The sequence below is a fragment of the Vipera ursinii genome, assembly GCF_947247035.1.
Source record: "Vipera ursinii genome assembly, chromosome: 4".
Taxonomy (NCBI): Eukaryota; Metazoa; Chordata; class Lepidosauria; order Squamata; family Viperidae; genus Vipera; species Vipera ursinii.
The window spans coordinates 27,168,817-27,190,273 of NC_139514.1; positions in this window are offsets into that span (position 1 = coordinate 27,168,817).

A 21,457-nucleotide genomic window follows, 5' to 3' on the forward strand; every position below is an offset into this window, starting at 1 on the left:
ATTGATTGCAAAAGAAGCTCGGCAAACTTTGGAAACTTCACAGCCCCAGGGATTGTTAGAAGAATCTAAGACTCAAAGAGTGACACGGGGTGCAGCTAGACGAAAGCAACAAGAACAAGAACAACAGAAATCTATAACTACAACTCAAGAACTTACTTATAGTGAAGCAGTGGGAGGTGCGCGACCAAAGAGGCAGGTGTGTGAGGATCTGCAAGACGTGATCTGAAAGCTTCATGTCGCAAAAGATGGCAACAAAGTTTCTAACTTGGAATGTTAATGGTTTAAATTCACCGCAAAAGAGAAAGAAAATATTTCAGTATTTGAAACAATTTAAAAATGATGTTACATGTTTGCAAGAGACGCATATTCGTGTATCTGATCAAAAATATTTGATAAATTCTAGATTGGGTACTCAGTTTATTGCATCTGTTTCAGAAAAGAAGAATGGAGTAGTTATCTATGTGAAGAAGGATTTATCAGCTAATCTAATTGAAGCAGATAAACAAGGAAGATATATTATAATTGAACTTTTAATAGAAGGGCAGAAAATACTTTTAATTGGACTATATGCACCTAATCAACAGCAAGGAGAATTTTATAAATTTTTACATAATAAAATAATTCAATGGGATTATAAATCATGTATTTTGATGGGAGACTGGAATGGAGTGCTGGATATGCAGAAAGATAAAAAGGACCTTTTAAAAGCACACCAAATCATGCCAGATTGCCTAAATCTTTTTTTGATATGAAAGATGATTTGGAATTGAGAGATGTCTGGAGAGAACGAAACGTGGATGAAAAGGATTTTACCTTTTTTTCTCATAGACAACAATCTTTTTCCAGGATTGATTTTATATTGACTACTAATGATTTTTTTTCCAGGGTTAAGAAGATTAAGATATGTCCAAGAACTTTATCAGACCATTGCCTAGTATGGATGGAATTGGACAAGGGAAAGGGAGATAGGAGATCTTGGAGGTTAAATGAAAATTTGTTTAGATATGAAGAAAATGTGGAAGAACGTAAAAAAATATATGAAATAATTTTTTATAACAAATATGCATAAAGGTACTTCTATTGAAATGGTTTGGGATGCAAGTAAAGCTTATATGAGAGGAGTCTTAATATATTTGAATAATAAATATAGATGTAGATTGGAATATAAGCGTAAAGAGTTAGAGGAGGAAATAAAGATGAAAGAGAAGGCTTTTATTTTGAACCCATCTAATAAGGGTGAAAGAAGCAATTAATCTGTTAAGAGGGCAGTTTAATATGTTGATGGCAGACCAAGTGGCAACTAATTTACAGTATGCTAAACATAATACTTTTTGTAATGCTAATAAGCCAGGTAGGTGGTTAGCTTATCTGTTAAGGAAAAAAAAACAAAAGTCACATAATATAGATAAGATAGAATATAAGGGCAAAGAGGTGTTTCACCAAAATTTTATTAAAAAGGCTTTTGTTGAATTTTATTCCAAATTATATGTTAGGGATGTAACTCAAGGTTTAGATATAGATAGATATTTACAAGGTTTGAATATCCCAGTACTTACACAAGAGCAAACGGAAGGAATGAATCAATTGATAACTGTTGAAGAAATTATTTTAGCAATTAAACAATTAATAGTGGGTAAGGCACCTGGAACAGATGGTTTGACAGCCATTTATTATAAAAGCTTACAAATAGAAATGGTGGAACCTCTAAAAGAATTATTTAGAACACTTCAGTCTGGAGGAGAAGTGCCTCCTTCATGGAAAACAGCTTTTATAATGTTAATTCCAAAGGAAGATCAAGATCTTATTCAAACTAAAAATTACAGACCAATATCGCTTTTAAATACTGATTAAAAGATATTTGCTAAAATTTTAGCAAATAGATTAATGAAGGTTATCCAGCAAAAGATTCATAGTGATCAAAAAGGATTTATAAGTGGTAGACAAATTAAAAATAATGTGAGACATATTGTAAATTTATTAGAATTTTTGGAAAAAAATAATCAAGTCCCCGCAGCACTGATTTTTTTGGATGCTGAAAAGGCCTTTGATCAATTGAATTGGCAATTTTTATTTAAAGTATTGGAGAAGATGGAGTTTGGGGATAGGTTTTTACAACCTATTAGGGCAATATATCAGAAACAAACAGCCCAAATAATAATTAATGGTAGTTTAACAGAAGCTTGTAAAATTGAAAAGAGTACAAGACAGGGATGTCCATTGTCACCTTTGTTGTTTGTTTTAACATTGGAAATATTATTGATCAAGATATGTGATTCAAATAAGATAAAGGGAATTAAAATAAAAGATCAAGATTATAGATTAAGGGCATTTGTGGATGACTTGGTTATTACATTAAGTCAACCAACCTTGTCGGTTGTAGATTTGATGGAGATAATTTTGCAATATGGAAAAGTTTCTGGATTTAAGATAAATAGGCAAAAAACTAAAATACTGTCTAAAAATATGACTATAGAACAAAAGGATGTCCTAGGAAAATTAACAGGATTTGAAATTGTTAAAAAGATTAAATATTTAGGGGTATATCTTTCAGTTTCAAATGTGAAATTATATAAAAATAATTATGAATTGTTATGGTTAAAAGTACAAAAAGAGTTAGATAGTTGGAGAAAATTACAATTGTCTTTATTGGGAAGAATTGCAGCAGTGAAAACGAATGTCTTACCAAATTTTTTATTCTTGTTTCAAATGATACCTATACTTAAAAAAGAGTCAAATTTGGAAGAATGGCAGAAAGGTATTAATAAATTTGTTTGGGCAGGGAAAAGGCCGAGAGTAAAACTTAAGATAATGCAAGATATACGTGAAAGAGGTGGTCTTAAAATGCCCAATTTTAAATTATATTATGAGGCTGCGGTTTTATCATCAATTAGTGATTGGTTTAATTTAACACAAGGAGGATTATTGAATATTGAGGGATGTGATTTATTATATGGTTGGCATGCATATTTGTTGTATGATAAGAAGGTGGATAATATTTTTAAAACTCATATATTAAGATATGCTCTGTTGCAAGTTTGGAAAAAATACCGATACAAGTTAAATTATAAAATACCAATTTGGGCAATACCTAAACATGCAATAGAAAATATAAGTGTGGGATTTAAACATGATGTGACTACATATAAATAAATTCTTAGAATGGAAAGGAATGTATGGCAATTAAAGTCGTTTAATACTTTAAAAGAAGAAAAAATAGTACAGACCTGGTTTCAGTATGGGCAGTTACAAGCTAGATGGAAAGAATACCAGAAAATTGGCATTTTGACAACTGATGAAAATTTGGTAAAACAAATCAGAGATCAAAGTCAAGCGCATATAAGAAGGATATATAATGCATTGATAGAAATAGATTCAGAAATGGAACTTGTTAAAGATTGTATGATAAAATGGGCCCAGAATTTTCAGGAGCCAATAACGATGGATATTTGGGGAAAAATTTGGGTCAGAAATGTAAAATTCACACAGGCACAAAATTTAAGACAGAATTTTTATAAAATGTTTTATAGATGGCATTTAGATCCTGAAAAATTAGCATGTATGTATCCAAATTATCAGCCTAAATGTTGGAGGTGTGATTGTGATGATGCAACGTATTATCATATATGGTGGACTTGCAAAAAAGTTAAAGCTTTTTGGATTAAAATTTGGTGGAATATGCAGAAGATATTTAAAAAAAAAGATAAGGTTTTCTCCACAGTTATTTCTGTTGGGTATTATTACAGATTGTACCGTTATAGAAACTAAATTGATGTTGAATTTAATTACGGCAGCAAGACTTTTGGTTTTGCAATACTGGAAGAAGGAGGAACTGCCTACTATACAAGAGTGGACTTTAAAAGTTTCAAACCTGGCAGAAATGGCAAAAATCTCAACATATTTATTTATTTTATTTATTTTATTTTATTTTTATTACATTTATATCCCGCCCTTCTCCGAAGACTCAGGGCGGCTTACAAGCTTTGAAAGAACAATCGCAACAGAGATATATTTTGGAATGAAGAAGATGGATCGATTATATTCAGAATAAATATGGGACTAAAAAGTTTCATTTAGCATATGAATAAGTATTAGTATTATAAGATGTATTATTATTTAGTTATTATTATTTAGTTATTTAGTTATGTTTAAGGGAAGTTAAAGTACGATAGAATTTAAAGTGGTTTTTTTTAGTTAGTTAGCATATTTTAGCTTAAGTTTGTAAAAGTTAATACCCTGTATTCAGCTCTGGGAAGTCGGGGGGGAAGGGGGAGGGAGGGGAAGTGGGAGGGGAGGGGGAGGGAGGGAGTTTATGTTTTTAAAATGTATTTTAAAACTTTTCAATAAAAAAGTATACAATATCATCAAGAGAGTAAAGGATTTGAAATGGAAATGGACTGGTCATATGGCAAGAAGAACTGATAGCAAGTAGACTGAGGTAATCGCAGAATGGATTCTACTTGATTAAAAAAAATCATCCACAAAAGAGACCTAAAACAAGATGCATCGATGACATCAGCAAGTATTGTCAATTCAATTGGCAAAAGAAAGCTCAGGACCGTATTGGTTGGAAACATGCGGAAGAGGCCTTCATCCTGCAGTGGATAGACAATGACTAGAATGATGATGATGCTGATTAGGTAAGGTAGTATTCGTTAAACTATTTTGTATAATAAATGTTTGATGGTTTATGACAATCTGAAACTTTATGAAGAGATTAATGAGTTGAGAGGTTGGGCAACCTGGGATTTAGGATGGGAGATTGGGCAACAATGAAGTGAGTCATAACCATAAAAATCCTTCTCAGCAAGATCTCCCAAGTCCTCATGATTGAGCCAATCAATTATGATCTGAATAGAAAGACAGCTAAATCAGCAGCTAAATCCAATATCCCTCTGTTAATGGTATTATATATTATCACTAAAAAAATTAAGCTATAGCTGCTATATAACTGTATATCAGAGAACATTGAAATGGCAGAGAAACACAAGGTCAGAGTTTCATGAAGGGCTAGGATCAGAATGGGACAAATTTAGACATAATCTCCAAATCTATTCTAAATGACTATACTTCACTGGGCTTCACCAAAATTATATACATATCCCTAATTGTAAATATCCTTTCCTTAGTGTGAAATCATTTTGGTGGCTCGTTTCTATTTCTTTCCTGTTCCAGTAGATATGTTGAAAAAGTATTAAGAGATAGATTAATTTCAATATAAATATATCCTTTAGCACATGACCTTTCATATCCTGAAACATTTTGTTGGAAAATAACAGAAAAAGTAGTGGCTTTTTCCATTTGGAGGAACAGTGTGACTTCTTTAATCCTTAGCACTTTCTTGCATGAAGGACTAGAGTCAGTAATATTTTGAATATTTCTACATTAACTTCCTAATGAAAATATGTAGGGATTTGCAATAAATGATTCTAATTTTTCAGTCTTGATACTAACATGATATTATAAATAGATGACATGTATTTATATTTGTGCCTATTAATTAAGCAATCAATATACTAAATTTTTCAGATGTTGCCTTCTAATAGCCATCAGATCATCTTATTAATACAGCCATATTTGAATATTAGCTATTCTACTGATGAGGGGATGCGGTGGCTGAGTGGGTTAGGATGCTGAGCTTTTCGATCAGAAGGTCAGCAGTTTGGCGGGTTGAATCCCTAGTGCCGCGTAACAGAGTGAGTGCCTGTTACTTGTCCCAGCTTCTGCCAACCTAGCAGTTCGAAAGCACGTAAAAATGCAAGTAGAAAAATAGAGACCACTACCGTGGGAAGGTAACAGTGTTCCGTGCACCTTTGGCATCTAGTCATGCCGGCCACATGACCACGGAGACGTCCTCGGACAAGCACTGGCTCTTTGGCTTTGAAATGGAGATGAGCACCAGCCCCTAGAGTTGGAAACGACTAGCACGCATATGCAGGAGAACCTTTACCTTTACTTTTTATTCTACTGATGATGTAACACTGAGTTTCCTTTACTGTTGCTATAGGAATTGTGGAATGGTATACTGGAATGGTATACCAGTTGTAAGTTGTGCCAGATGTTAGGTACGACCACCACATGACCATATCCTGATTTTACATTTTTTTTTAATGGTGAACATAAATCTGTTTTCTGGCAAAAGGTAAATTTCATCACATGACTATTGAAACAAAAATGTAAGTGCAGGTTGCTTGCTAGGCACCCAAAATGTTATCATGTGACTGCAGAGCAGGGGTGGGGGAGCAGCCATCAAACCTTTGAATCTGGGTCATTAGAAGTCCTGGGGGTAGCATTGTTGTGTGATAACAATGTCTTTAAAATTATTCCATTTACACTAATAGGATCTTAATTATTTCTTGTATGTCTACCTCAATCCTCATAATATGCATTATGTGTAAATGAAATCTATTACCTAGGTGAAGAAAGTGTCCCAAAGGATTAAAAATATTGCATATTATAATTTATAGATGACTACTCAAAACAGTAACATGATTTTTCAGCAAAATTAACATAAGCATGGAAATTATACAATACATTTAACATAGAAGGGGATCTCATCAAATTTGCAGATGACACCAAGCTGGCCGGAATAGCCAACACCCCAGAAGACAAGCTCAGAAGACAAACTGGTAATTGATAATACAGTGATTCTTAAAAATTAGAAGGTTTTTCACTTGATGACACAGGAACTTTAAGAAAATGTATAAATGTAATAAAATATAAAATATGAAGTTCCAAGAAAGTGTGATATTTTGAGTCAATTGATCCATGTATCAACAAAAATGATTTGGTGATTTGCTGTTGTGAATGAATTTTAACAGAACTATCTTCGGTATATAGTAATTTTTTTTTAGGATTGATACATTCTAGCTTTTCATACTAGTCTTCTGCTTCCCAGATTCCCATTCTGATATTCTACCAATCCCCATGCATATCAGACAACAGGGCACACTTTAAAAATATATTTTTATTACATAGTGGGACTTATGCAGAACAAAGCTACATCTAAGGTCTCAGATTTTAAATACAGTATAATTTAAATAAGATTAGATAACCTTTGTTGTCACTGGCCCACTTTAAAAATGAAATTCTGTTGCCTGCTCTCAAAAGAAACCTTCAATATACCCACACATATACATAACACACATATACACATGCTATATACAGAGGAAAGAGGAAACTTAAGGAAACTTTGTCCTGAGATATACATATATATATATCTATATCTCTCTCTATATATAATATAATATAATATGTATCCCTCTGTGTGTGTATATATATGATATCTATCTATCTATCTATCTATCTGTCTGTCTGTCTGTCTGTCTGTGTTAGATATATATGATATGTGTGTGTATATATGTGTGTGTGTGTGTGTATTTGTTGGTAGCTGTGAAGCACTTTAGCGTCTTCATTTTCTATAATGTCATATAAGTTGTGGTCTCAATAGTTCTTGCTTGCAGGCAAATGGTATTTTTTGTAGATATTTCAATACACTATTGTTGCTACTTTGTCATGCTGTTGTTTGTAATCAGTCTATATGCTGTTTTTGCAACAGCTTTTGTTGTTAGCTGCGAAGTCATGTCCGACCCATTGCAACCCCATGGACAACATTCCTCCAGGCCTTCCTGTCCTCTACCATCTTCTTGAGTCCATTTAAGCTCACACCTACTGCTTCAGTGACTCCATCCAGCCACCTCATTCTCTGTCGTCCCCTTCTTCTCTTGCCCTCAATCTTTCCCAGCATTAGGCTCTTCTCTAGTGAGTCCTTCCTTCATATATATATGGTTGGTCACACAATCAACTACAGTTTTAAATTAGATTGGCATTTTGATCCATCTATCAAGTCCTTCCCAATGGCCTGGGATAGACAGATGCTGTTGTTTGATGGTGTTAAAGATATCTTCACAAGATTTTTCAAATAGAAGTGTCTTTTGCAGTTGACTGATGGCAATTTTGTCAATGCCGATGATGTTCAAGTGGTACTTCAGATGTTTTGTTATTGCACTTATGACACCTATTACTATTGGAACTTTGCTTTCTTTTGCCATAGTTGTTCTACTTCTATTTACATTGTTAGTATTTTGTGATTTATTTCAATACTTTATCTTCTACTAAGCTGTCTCTAGCTGGTGGCATGTCTAGCATGGACTTTTTAGTCTTTCTTATCAACAATTGTTAAGTGTTAAGTGTTTGTCTGTTTGACTTCTAAACTCCCAAAGTTCTTCAGCACTGAAGAACTTGGACAAAAAGCAACTTATTCAAGGAAAAACAAAGGAAGCCTAAGTACCTTTTGAAAAAGCACCTTTGGGACATTCTGTTCTCAACTTTTTCTGGTCTGTGATATGATTGTCTGCCTTATGTTTTCTTGATCCTGTGAGAAATCCTGTCATTTTAAATGCTCCTTCTAAGGCTGCGAAGAATTCCAACTGATTAGCTATATCTGTGTTGTACTTGAGGCCTTTCTGAAGGATATTGTGTTCTCCAGTAGGCAGAGGGCAGTTGGACATGATGAAAACCCATTCAGGTTCAAGTACCTTTTTAATATTGATACTATCTTTGCTTTCTTTTGCCATAGTCATTCTATTTCTATTTGTTTCTGATGTTTGTATATTTGTGATGAATACATACCTTTTTTTCCAATAGCCCTGCAATTACTTGTCTTGGCTGATCAGTCAACAGAGTTTAGTCCTCTAGTCCATATGTTATTAGATATCCAGAACTCCAACATGTGCATGATCTTTGTTGGTCCATACAATGATTGATTGGATGTAGATCTCAGTAAATTATGTCTCAACATATTGTTTATAGGAGAGAAAATCTTGGTCTGTCTTTTCTGATGAGATCTGTATGGTATGGTTGAGCCTCTGGCATATCTCTGGCATATCCTGAGGAAACACAAGCCCCACAATCAGTGAATCACTGGGGGTCAAAATAGTGACTCACAGGGAGTCTATTATTATTATTTTATGTTGACAAAACAGAATATTGTTTAGATTTTGTAATCTTTCAAATTTCAGACAAAGTTCAATGACACTTTAAATAAAATTTGAGGGTTTTCTCATTTAAATGTATAATATCATTTCTCAGAAGCATTTGATTAAACTTGTGGCATATTAATTCATTGTAAAGAGATGACGCCTGCCAATTGTGACACAGATAGAAATTTATATTAAGTTCATTTAAAAACAATTTGTTGTGGAAGGAAATCACTATTACTATTATCTTTTTCGCCATCAATTACCTTAGGAGAAACAAGAGTTTAGTCACATTTCTCTTTCCGGGGTACATTTCTCTTTCATCCACAACCCGGTCGAGTCCTTAGTTAATGCCTGGCAACAGGCTGCTTCGGAGGCGCTCGACCGCGTTGTCCCTTTGCGGCCTCTGACCCGGCGCAAGTCCCGACTCGCTCCTTGGTTCTCCAAGGACCTGCGGGAGATGAAGCGCCAGAGAAGGGGCCTAGAGAGCATTTGGAGAGCCAGTCGGTCTGAGTCTGACCGAACACAGTTAAGATCCTTTTCTAGATCCTATCTTGTGGCAATGAGGGTGGCAAAGCGCGCCTACTTCACCACCCTCATTGCGTCCGCAGATAATCGCCCGGCCGCCCTATTTAGAGTGGTCCGCTCCCTTTTAAGTCAAGAGACGGGAGAGGACCCCCTACATGGACGGGCTGAGGAATTTAGTAAATATCTGGTGGACAAAATTGCTCAGATTCGGGCTGGTCTGGACTCTGACTGGGCAGTATCTAACGAGAGGAAATCGATGAAGTTGGCCAAGTACATCTGGGAAGAGTTCGATCCTGTGACTCCGGATGAAGTGGACAAGATCATGGGGAAACTAAGTGCCGCCACATGTTTGTTGGACCCGTGTCCCTCCTGGCTAGTCTATGCTTCTCGGGAGGTTACACGAGGCTGGCTCCTAGCAGTTATCAATGCCTCACTGAGTGAAGGGTACTTCCCTGCTGCCTTGAAAGAGGCGGTGGTAAGGCCCCTCCTCAAGAAACCGGCACTGGACCCAGCTGTTTTAAACAACTTCCGTCCTGTCTCCAACCTTCGCTTCCTTGCGAAGGTCGTTGAGAGTGTGGTGGCGCGACAGCTCCCTTTGAACCTGGAGGAAGCTGAATATCTAGATCCATACCAATCGGGTTTCAGACCGGGGCACAGCACGGAGACGGCATTGGTCGCGCTGGTGAATGATCTCTGGCGGGCCCGAGATAGAGGTTATTCTTCTGTCCTGGTCCTATTAGATCTATCAGCGGCTTTTGATACCATCGACCATGGTATCTTACTGCGTCGTCTTGAGGGGCTGGGAGTGGGAGGCACCGTTCTGCGTTGGTTCTCCTCCTACCTCTCGGACCGTTCGCAGACGGTGTTGGCAGGAGGGCAGAGGTCAAGCCCTAGGCCTCTTAATTGTGGAGTGCCTCAGGGTTCGGTGCTCTCGCCCCTCCTGTTCAACATCTATATGAAGCCGCTGGGAGAGATCATCCGTAGCTTCGGGGTGAAATATCATCAATATGCTGATGATACCCAGCTATTCATCTCCACCCCGAACCAACCCAGTGATGCCCTTGATGTGATGTCCCGTTGTCTGGAAGCGGTACAGATTTGGATGGGAGAAAACAGGCTTCGACTCAACCCGGCCAAGACTGAGTGGCTGTACATACCGTCATCTCGTTTAGTCCAAGAGGTTCCATCTCTGACTATAGGAGGAGAGATGTTACCTCCCATTGATAAAGCACACAATCTGGGCGTCCTCCTAGATTCACGACTCAGTTTTGAAGATCACATTGGAACCGTGGCTAGGGGGGCATTTGCCCAGATTCGTCTTATATACCAATTGCGCCCCTTTTTGGACCGAGATGCCCTACGTACAGTCACCCACGCACTCGTTACCTCCCGTATTGATTACTGTAATGCTCTCTACATGGGGCTGCCCTTGAAGACCACCCGGAGGCTTCAGCTGGTGCAGAATGCAGCTGCACGGGTTGTGATGGGAGCTTCCCGATACTCCCATATTACACCCCTCCTGCGTGAGCTGCATTGGCTACCAGTTGCCCTCCGGGTGAGATTTAAGGTGCTGGTACTTACCTTTAAAGCCCTACATGGCTTAGGTCCGGGATACTTGCAGGACCATCTGCTGCCGGGAACAAATTCCCATCGTCCAGTACGCTCACACAGAGAAGGCCTCCTCAGGGTACCGTCAGCTAGGCAATGTCGGCTGGCGACCCCCAGGGGGAGGGCCTTCTCTGTGGGAGCACCAACCCTATGGAATCAGCTCCCCCCTGAGCTTCGGATAGCCCAAAACCTCCAATCCTTTCGCCGCGGCCTCAAAACACACCTGTTCCACCAAGCTGACCTAGACTGACAGGCATTTTAATTAATTTATATTTAGTATTTTTAATTCATTTTAAAATTCTCTAATTTTTATTGCACTGATGTTCTCAATTTTCATTTTATCTTGATTTATGTACTTATTATATGTTTTATTGTGAGCCGCCCTGAGTCCTTCAGGAGATAGGGCGGGATATAAATCCCATCAATAAATAAATAAATAAATAAAATAATAGGCACTTCCTGAATTTTGAAATTATGCATTAATGTAGCTTAGTCACTTTTAAAAAAACATTAAATGTCTGTAACATATAACCTAAAGAATATAACATGGAATTTTTTATTTTAAACAATTTCAGTATTGCAGAACTAATAAAAATGAAAGGGGATGTAGGGTAAAGAAATAAATTTACTGTTACACTAAGAAGACTGACCCACAAACAATAAAAATACTAAATAAGAATAGAGTGCAAGAGATTTGATTTTCAGAGAAAATTGGTCTGAACTGGAATAAGGAGTCATACCATAAAAATACAATATAGTTTTTTATATATTGCTCATCCTAGGAGAATAAACTTCCTAAAGAACATTGAAAACATAGATATATATTACTTTGATATCTCTTTCTCGCTTACTGTAATCTGTAAAGTCATATCATGGTTGGAAGCTATCCTTGTTATCACAGAAGCACAGTTTGTCTTTCCTTCTCTTCTGTCTTCTAAAACTTGAAAAGGTTTCAGAAAGCTCCAGGTTAACTAAGAGAAGAAAGCCCCCATTTAAAAATCCCCTTCTTAAGTAGGTTTAAAGTTTTGGAGGCTGCTCATTTAAATGTGGACTGCTTTGAATAAGTCCCAATCCTTCCTTGGCAGGAAGTCCTAATGACTGTGAAGCAGGTGCACTGTTAAATTTGGTCCAAAAAACAGATGCATATTTCTATACCCTTGTAGCCTATTACAGATAAGAATGGGCACTGAGCATTTTTCTTGCAGCATTTTGTCTGCCCATGAAGATTTTTCCCAACAGAGAACACTCAAAGACAGGGGTGTCAATGGAAAAACCGTCCCGATACGTTGCGTGACATCACGTGATGTCACGAGTTTGACATGCCTGCTCTAAGACAATTCAAAATAAGATATTATCACAAGCTTAAGGATTCCAATACATCGTGTACTTCCTTCTGAATTTTCTGGATATAACAAAGAATATTTTTGTTTCTTTAGAAAAGGACAATAAATGGTGAACCCAGGGGGAAAAGTGAAGAAAAACAGGCAGACAGAAAGGAAATTGTTCTCCTTCCTTCTTTTTATGTATTTAAGACTCACTGGCAATGTGTATATGGTATTTTTTCCTCTTCATTGCTGCCTTTTCAATAGTTTGATTTTGCTCATACTGGGGGACAGGAGCACAGCATCCTATCCTCTATTGACTGCCAGATGAGAAAGACATTACTTCTATTGTTAGCCACTTTCACAGTAAAACAAGTCCAGGTAGCAGGTTTAGCTTTCTGACTGTGGCTGATAAAGGACTTTGTTCTCTCCTTGCACCAGGGCACAATGACCCTTTTTCATGAATCTTCTTGAGCTATTAAAATGAGAAGTTCGTTCAGAACTCCTTGGATGCGGCATGCTGAGATCCTTACATAAAAACCTTTCTTACTGACACAGTTGTCATGATTTGGGATCTGTGAAATTCTGGCATGGACCCCAATTGCATAGAAGCTATTCCAAGACATTCAGTTTGTTGTGTAAATTATACAGACTGACGTTTCTTCTGCATTACTATGAATTGGGCAGGAATTTTGTACTATTTTTAATCAGAGCTTTACCAAGGCATGGAATTACATCTCTCTCTAGAAAACAACCAGCACTCAGTGACTAACAGGATAACAGTTAAGGACTAAGCTTGGATAGATAATTATTTTCATTGCAATAGACAAAGTCCTAATAATAAATAAGACCAGATGAGATGTTGCAGAAGATAAAAGTCTAGCCAATAAATATAAAACAGCTGTGAGGAAAAAAGATTAAAGTTGGCAATTGATGTAATGATGAAAGAGATAATAGGAAAAATAGGAAGTACAAGTTCCAGTTGATTAAACATTAGGGAGATCTCACCTCAAGTATTTCATCCAGTTTTTGTAATCATTCTGGAAACAGGTCCCATGAAGGGTAAAAACTAAAGTATCTAGAACTGCCCAGCCTTGAGAAGATTGATGGAGAATATGAAAGCAATTTTCAACTAGATGAGGGAATATTAAACAGAAGGGATTATGAACTATTCTCTGTTAGCTTAGTGAGAAAAACATAGAGTAAAAATCATAATTTACAGGAACATATTTTGATTGAACATTAGGAAAACTTCCTGCCAGTTAAGATGAGCCATGGGGCACAGTGGTTAGAATGTAGTATTGGAGGCTAATTCTGCTGACTGCCAGCAGTTCTATTTTCACCAGCTCAAGGTTGACTCAGCCTTCCATCCTTCCAAGGTTGATAAAATGAGGACCCAGATTGTTGGGGGCAATATGCTAAATCTGTAAACTGCTTAGAGAGGGCTGTAAAGCACTATGAAGTGGTATATAAGTCTAAGTGCTATTGCTATCAGTTCATCAATGGGACTGAATTAACTTGGTCTGTCTTCAAAAAAATTTCCTCAGGGATCAACGATGGGATCTGCCAGTTCAAGGAAAAGAAAGGACATGAAAGAGAAGGGAAGGCAGAGAGGAAGAACCCATTCTTTTATGCATGAATTGAAAATACTGTAATTGTGATCTTTTCCCCTTTTCCAATATCCCTCCTTTTTAGTCACCTTCTGCATTTTCTAATCATATATTTGTTCTCCAGTTATTAGTTCAAATAATATGCTTCTCTCCGCCATGCAACATTGAGAAAAAATATTCACTGACATTGATTGGGTCACTACTTTTACCCATATAGGTAAACATCACCAATAACAATTAACAGTGAAAGACTAAAGGAGCATACCATTTTTGAATGGTGTGAGCAGGCATTCACATAGCATCAAGGGAGCAATACATTTAACCTCTGTTTTAACCCTGAATATGATCCTCCTTTTATCACTTACATAAAAAAGAAAGAAAGAACCCAAAGAAAATAAACTATTTATAGTATATGCAGAGTCAGTACAGCTGCAAAACCTACAGCAACCTGCATGAATGGATAAGAAAATCATATCTTTAGGAAGTTTAGATAAACATACTGATTTTGGACTTCTTAAATATACTGGAAAACCTGGAAAACATATTTATGTGAAAATCTGTATTTTTCTGATTGCTGATTTACTCTTAAATTATATGCAAAAAGTATACATTACAAGAATATAACTCAGAGCTGTGTATTTCAAAGAAAATACATTTTATGGTAGACAAATAGATTATAATTCTTTGAGAATGAGCGTCTTGACTTTCCTGTGCAATCATAGTGCAAACAGTCTACAATAGTTTAGTTTTCTTTGCTGCAGATAAATGTTAAGTGAAAATTGCATTGTATTCCACAAATGACAGCTGTCATAGGCCGCTCCACGTGGCCGCACTGACAGCTGTCAAAGGAAGCGCGCACGCGCAGTCACATTCCCCGAGCTGTCAAAAGGCCGCTCCACGCAGCTGCTCTGACAGCTGTCAAAAGGCTGCTCCACGCGGCCGCTCTGACAGCTGTCAAAAGCCGCGCATGCGCACTAGCAACCGCGAGCTGTCAAACGGCAGCAGCTGCGAGCTGTCAAAGCAGCGGCAGCCACGAGCTGTCAAAGTGGCGCATGCGCTGAGACCGCATACACTGATAGGCGCTAGCTGTCAAAATGTCGGCTTGGATTACCCGGGCGCCCAGCTGCCAGGGCAGCCAGCTGACAGGATTCCCCAGCCCTAAGGCGCATGCACTATCACTGGGGAAATGTCAAAAGCTGCCAGCTGATTATTGGTACGGGCCCCCTCGGCGGGAAAACACCCATCCCTGATTTGTCGACCTGTTTGACAGTTGCCTATATAAAGGCTGTTTGTACCGTTCTGCATTGTCCGGGCTGAGTTAATAAACCTTTGAACCGAAGCCATTGTCTCTCACGTCATTGCCTGAGCTAAACTAAAAATATTATAAATGAGCTCATACTTTAGTATTTGTTTAGAAAAGGAAGGAAGGGCAGCTATAGGTACTGCAGAGTTTCATAGGAATTATTGCAAAGGAAGCTAGGAAGGGAGGGAAGGAAGGGAGAAATCTAATTGTACTACTAATTGTGTAAGACCTAGCTGGCCTATCACAGAGAAACTGTGATCAGAAAATGATGGGGGGGGGGAGCGAATAGCTTGGATCATTGAAGGGAACTCATAACAGCTATTGCCACATAGAGCAAAAATGCCATAATTAACATCAGTGGCTTTGTCAGTACAGGAATAGCAGCAATGCATAAGGGAGCACTGAAGGGTGTCTACTCCCCCACACTCAGTTGCTGTTAGATGTGTCTGTCTACTGCTTCCAGCCTCTACATTATATGAAGGAAGACTATCCTCAGCATTCTGCCTAAAGTTCTGTCTATAAGATTCTCCAAAGATGATTTGAAAATTGTTCTGGGTGAGGTCATTCCTGAGGGGAATCTTGTTCTTTATTGGGTATTTCTTGCATCACAAATGAATAGTTTTGTGTCATAGCTAAAAGGTCCTGCAACACACGTATGCAGTCCAGTTGGCTGTGGATGCAAAAGTGGTGCAAGAAACCTGCTCCATAGCTTGCAGGAGTGGAGGGATTGTGTCACTCACTTTTTTAAAAAATGTAAGTTTTTAAATATAGCCTGATTTAGATATGTAGCTGCAAATATATTATCTCCACTACTGATAATAATAAAGGTTGAATGCATGCTTATTACTTTAAATATTTTGAACCCACAAACCCTTCATTTGTACATATAAGTTATTCTCCAAAGATCTCTTAACTCATCCATAGCCTACATTCAATCTCTTTTACCTTTATATTGGTCATAGTGCAAAGAAAACTTATAGTAGAGAATTCATTAATTAAACATTTGTCCTGATGTCTTTTAATTATCCTGGATCCTTTTCATTTATATCAGTGGACTATCAGTTAAGGTTCAAATTCTCATGTACAAAGTCAACCATGATCTCAATTACTCTCATGTTTATGAAAAATGCAAGCTATTTTTAAAACCTCAGACGAACCGGCAGGATCCCAGGTGGTTATCTGGATCATAAAGCCAGGACGAAGCTGTCTACAGAGCTGTTTTTCAGCAATTTTTGCTTAGAATAAAGTAGCTGACCTGAAAGAGCAGCTACTAACTTCAGGTTAGCTATACAATCTGTTTTCCAAAGTCAACCTGGGATTATTTAAAGCAGAAAAATTAATTCATCACAATGTCCACTGGATCAGATTTTTGCTTGTTTTACACTCTCTGCTAACAGGAGTACCTCTATTGTTTTTCTTTTGGTTTAGTAGTTTTAAGAATTTGAGGAAAATCTCTAGCACTCGGCTAAAATTCTGGAATCCTACCATAGACAACTTTATATATATATATATATATATATATATATATATATATATATATATATATATATATATATATATAATGCTTCAGCTATTAAAAACTTTCAGCTATTTACTTAGAACTAAAAGATAGTAAAAGATAAGATGCTCACCACCGCAATACACTATTTGTATTATTTTATAATATATGAACTCAAACAAGTACTAGCTATCTTTAGGGTGGTATTTTTTAATGAGGAAATAGTGAGGTCCAAAATATGTCAGGCACTTGATGTGAGCCAAGACAATGACAGCCTGCTCCTTTTTTTCTGTTATGTACTATAGTTTTTAAAAAGTTACATTTAAACAAGAATGATTATTATAATTTTAGATTATTTTTTTTGAAACAAAAAAAATCAAATCATCAACTATTTTATTCCAGGATAAAATAAAATAATCACAAAACCCTGTGAAGCAAAAAAGAATAATTTAAAAAGTAGCTGTTTTTCCCTGTTAATTTGTGGGATGCTTTATGGAAATATCTTAATAGTGTTCTCTGATAAAAAAAAAACCTGCTATATTTCGGGATAAGTAAAGCAATTTGTAACAGGCACCAACATTGTTAATTCTGGATTCACAGATAGACTGCTATGGCAATGGAAAAAAATGTGATCTCTGTATATCCAAGTTGCTGAAGGACCTACTATGGAAAAAGAAGAAGGTTGATATGCAACAATGTCATGCTGAGTGAATTAGGAACTTAAATCAAAATAATATAAAGAGCCAATACCACTATATTATGTAATTGCAATGCTGACAGTGCTGGAATTGTTGGCATTTCTATAGACATTTATTCTAGTCAAAACAGCCAATAAAAATGGGCCTATAATAGAAGAGTAGAGGAAAGCACAAAATAAGAGAGATAACTCTACCTATTAATCTAAATTGATTTTATAATAATAGTGAATAAATAATAATCAATATTTTTAGTATGGATGATGTGTGACAGCCCCTACCTCCATTTCCATCTGCAAGTAAGAGGCAGGATAATACACACACACACACACACACACACACACACACACACACACACACACACACACAGTGAAGTTTAAGTTTCTGGACACATTATTTTGACTGAAGCAGGAAGAAAATTCTTAAAAATTCCATGCAGATAGATATTGTTGGATCTGCTTCTCCCTCAACATGGGGTGAGGCTCCTCTGTGTGTTTTAAATTTGTTTCTTGCTGGGCATCTGATTATGTTTATATGTGTGGGTGGCAAGGGAGGGTAACCAGATGGCTCTGGGTCCCTTTTTTCACACTTATGGGATGATCATGATTACATTCTTTTCTTATTATAAATAAGTCTAATAGGATTGTGCATTAATCTCTATTTGAGGGGGGAATGGATGATTCAGAGTGATCCTAGGGAAAAATATATTTGATTAAAGGAGGGGACAAACAAATGTGGTATGCATGTTCATAGACACCCCAAATCATATTTCTTCTTTGAATCTTGTTTCCCATTCTTAATGTCTAATTATATGCCTTATAGGATCTCTTGTGTGTGGATTTACATGCAAAATAGAACATAAAATCTTATAAGGTAGATTAGGAATGTGACCAATTTAGAATCACAAACAAATATTGTGATTGAGTTACAATTTGAATCTGGATCTTCCATAGTCCTGCACCTTAATGACTGTCAACTCCATGTTGAACTATGGCTGATTTTTTATATAATCCATCGATACCTTTTCTCCCAATCTCCATCCAAAAGAACTATTGATACGTAGCCCTCTTTTGTACATATTTATTAGCTCAGTATTGCTTTGAATGAGCTAACAAATAAGTTCCCACACTTCAGTGGAAAACATTTTTCTGCTTATCTTTTACTTAAAATAAACATGGAATCTTCTGCGAGCAGAATATTTACTCTCCACTGTCTTTAACAAAGCTTTTCTCAAAGTACTGTAGGTACAGTCTTGGATTCAAAGTTAGTTTTGGAATTTCAACATTGTATGGAGTGATGGCCTTCAGACAGTTTATATAACTATTGGTATAATCTTACATACCAAGGGACACGGTGGCTCAGTGGGTTAGGACACTGAGCTTGTCGATCAGATGGTCGGCAGTTTGGCGGGTCAAATTCTGAGTGCTGCATAACAGAGTGAGCGCCTGTTACTCGTCCCAGCTTCTGCCAACCTAGCAGTTCAAAAGCACATAAAAATGCAAGTAGAAAAATAGGGACCACTACAGTGGGAAGGTAACAGCATTCCGTGCGCCTTTGGCGTCTAGTCATGCCGGCCACATGACACAGAGTCATCCTCGGACAAGCGCTGGCTCTTCAGCTTTGAAACGGAGATGAGCACCGGCCCCTAGAGTTGGAAACAACTAACACGCATGTGCGGGGAAACCTTTACCTTTACCTATAATCTTACATGACCAGGAGAAAAATAAATTTCTGTTAGGTTTAGGCCTGATTAGGATTTTTCTGACATTTTACTATTTATATTTTCAGTGACAGTAACAGGGCTATACAAAATATGGTTCTACTTTTTGAAACAGTATTCTTTTCTTAATGCCTGGTTTTGAAAGCTGCATTTATGTTGTTTTTGCATGTGTGTGAAAGTATATTTGCCCAAGTTTTCAAATAAAAGCAAAAAAAATCAAAGACTTAGTCTGATACATCATTTCTGAAAATTGTAGGTCATTCTACATAAGACTGTGACAAAACATTTCTACATCCAGTTGAAATCATTGCTATAAGTATTCCAAAAGTTCAAGTAAAATATTTTTTTCTGCCAATAATTTATTCGATAGACTCTGGGTGGTAACACAATAAATACCTTAGCCCAGAAGAAATGGAGGTAGTAAGTTATATGTGAAAAGGCAATAAAGAAGCAGAACAAAATAAAATCATAACACATGAAATACACAAAGATTAAGAAAGAGAAATGAAAAGAAGAGGAAATGAGTACAGAAAAAGGGGAAAATGTGGAGAATATAGCAGTGTGTGAGTTGGTTCAGACTTAATTAAAAGCTGCTTCCTTAATCAATATAACCCAGTCTGGCCAGGTGTAAGACTATCATTTACTGTATTGCATTTTCCATTCATGAGGGTTCTAGTTTCTACTGATTCCATACAGTAGTCCTTGACCTTGAATAGCAGTAGGCTTCATACAGCTCCATGATAAATGACCATTCCTGCAAAAGTGTGTCAGCTCTCATTCTCTTCCTATCACAACTAAACACTACCTTATTATCACATGACCATGACATATTTGTAAATCATTCATACAAGAAATGTTGCTTTATGTTCACCATTCAAACTGCTTCACCCGCACAGTTTTCGACACAAAGCCTTAAAATAGGATTTGAAGACCTGGATTTTCTCCAAAGTTCTGGGTTAGGTTGTGGTATGTGTCTGCCTGAATTAGATTATACTTTGTTTGTTTTTGGTATATATCTATTCCTTCTAGCTATGGCCTTTTTAAAAAATAAAATAAAATAAAATGATGTAATGTTTTGGGTTTTGCTTTTAATCTGTATGTGAACTAGAGATGGTCTTTATAAACTTGAGCTATTAATAAAGTCCTGAATTCATGCTGAGCTATCACATAAAATAATAAGAAAAATAAACATGACAGAAGTGCTGCATTATGGTTGAATTCCCCCTATTTGTTTTCACTTATGGACTTGTTTGTTTTATTTGTATTTAGGATGTAAACTCACAAATAAATTTTGTAAATCTGTAATTTATAATTCTCCATCTTAAATTAGAGGCAGGATTCTAATACTGGAAACAACTTTTATTACTAAATAGTTTAATAGCAAGAACAACAATTATAATAACCACAATAATAACAATAGCCTTTTAATAATAGTACAGTATTATCAAACCTGGTAAACACGGATATTCCAATTTCCTTTTCTACCTGTTTATTTTGCACTGATTCCTGCTGATCTGGCTGTTGGTAAATGGATATATCATGAGGAAAGAGATGCTTAGCCTTCTTTGCCTTTCTGGACTTTTGTTTGCTTCTATTTTGAATGCTTTGTAAATGGAGCTTATCTCAAAGTATCTCTTAAAAGAGGACCCAAAAATTCCAGATAATTTCTAGTGGAAGAAACAATACCTCAATCAAGGTTAGTAGAACAATAGTGTTATTACCAAAAAAAATTTGTAATGTTTTAGAAAGATAATTCAAATAAGCATATTGATAAAATAATGTAAGCAGCAGCATTAATTGCTACATTAATACTAAGCTGGCTTTTTAGTATGTTTATAATATATATGTGTATATATATATATATATATATATATATATATATATATATATATATATATATATGCTTGAGTTTTAAAAGTTGCAGAAAAAATAATTGCATTTGTTCCTGATAGTGGGGTACGTTTTGAAGGTAAATACATACACAGCAGGCCTGTCTTACAAAGAAACGCTCAGTGCATTTGAATATATCTCTGCAGCTTTAATGAAATATGTTATTATGCATTGAAAGAAGATGGCCATTTAATCACGTAGCTCTTTAATATACTCAAAACTTCCAACTTTAGTTTTGAATTCTACTCAGTACATTTTCATTTCTTGACAGCTCTCAAAGTTTATCTGTCCTTCATGGAGCTCAAATC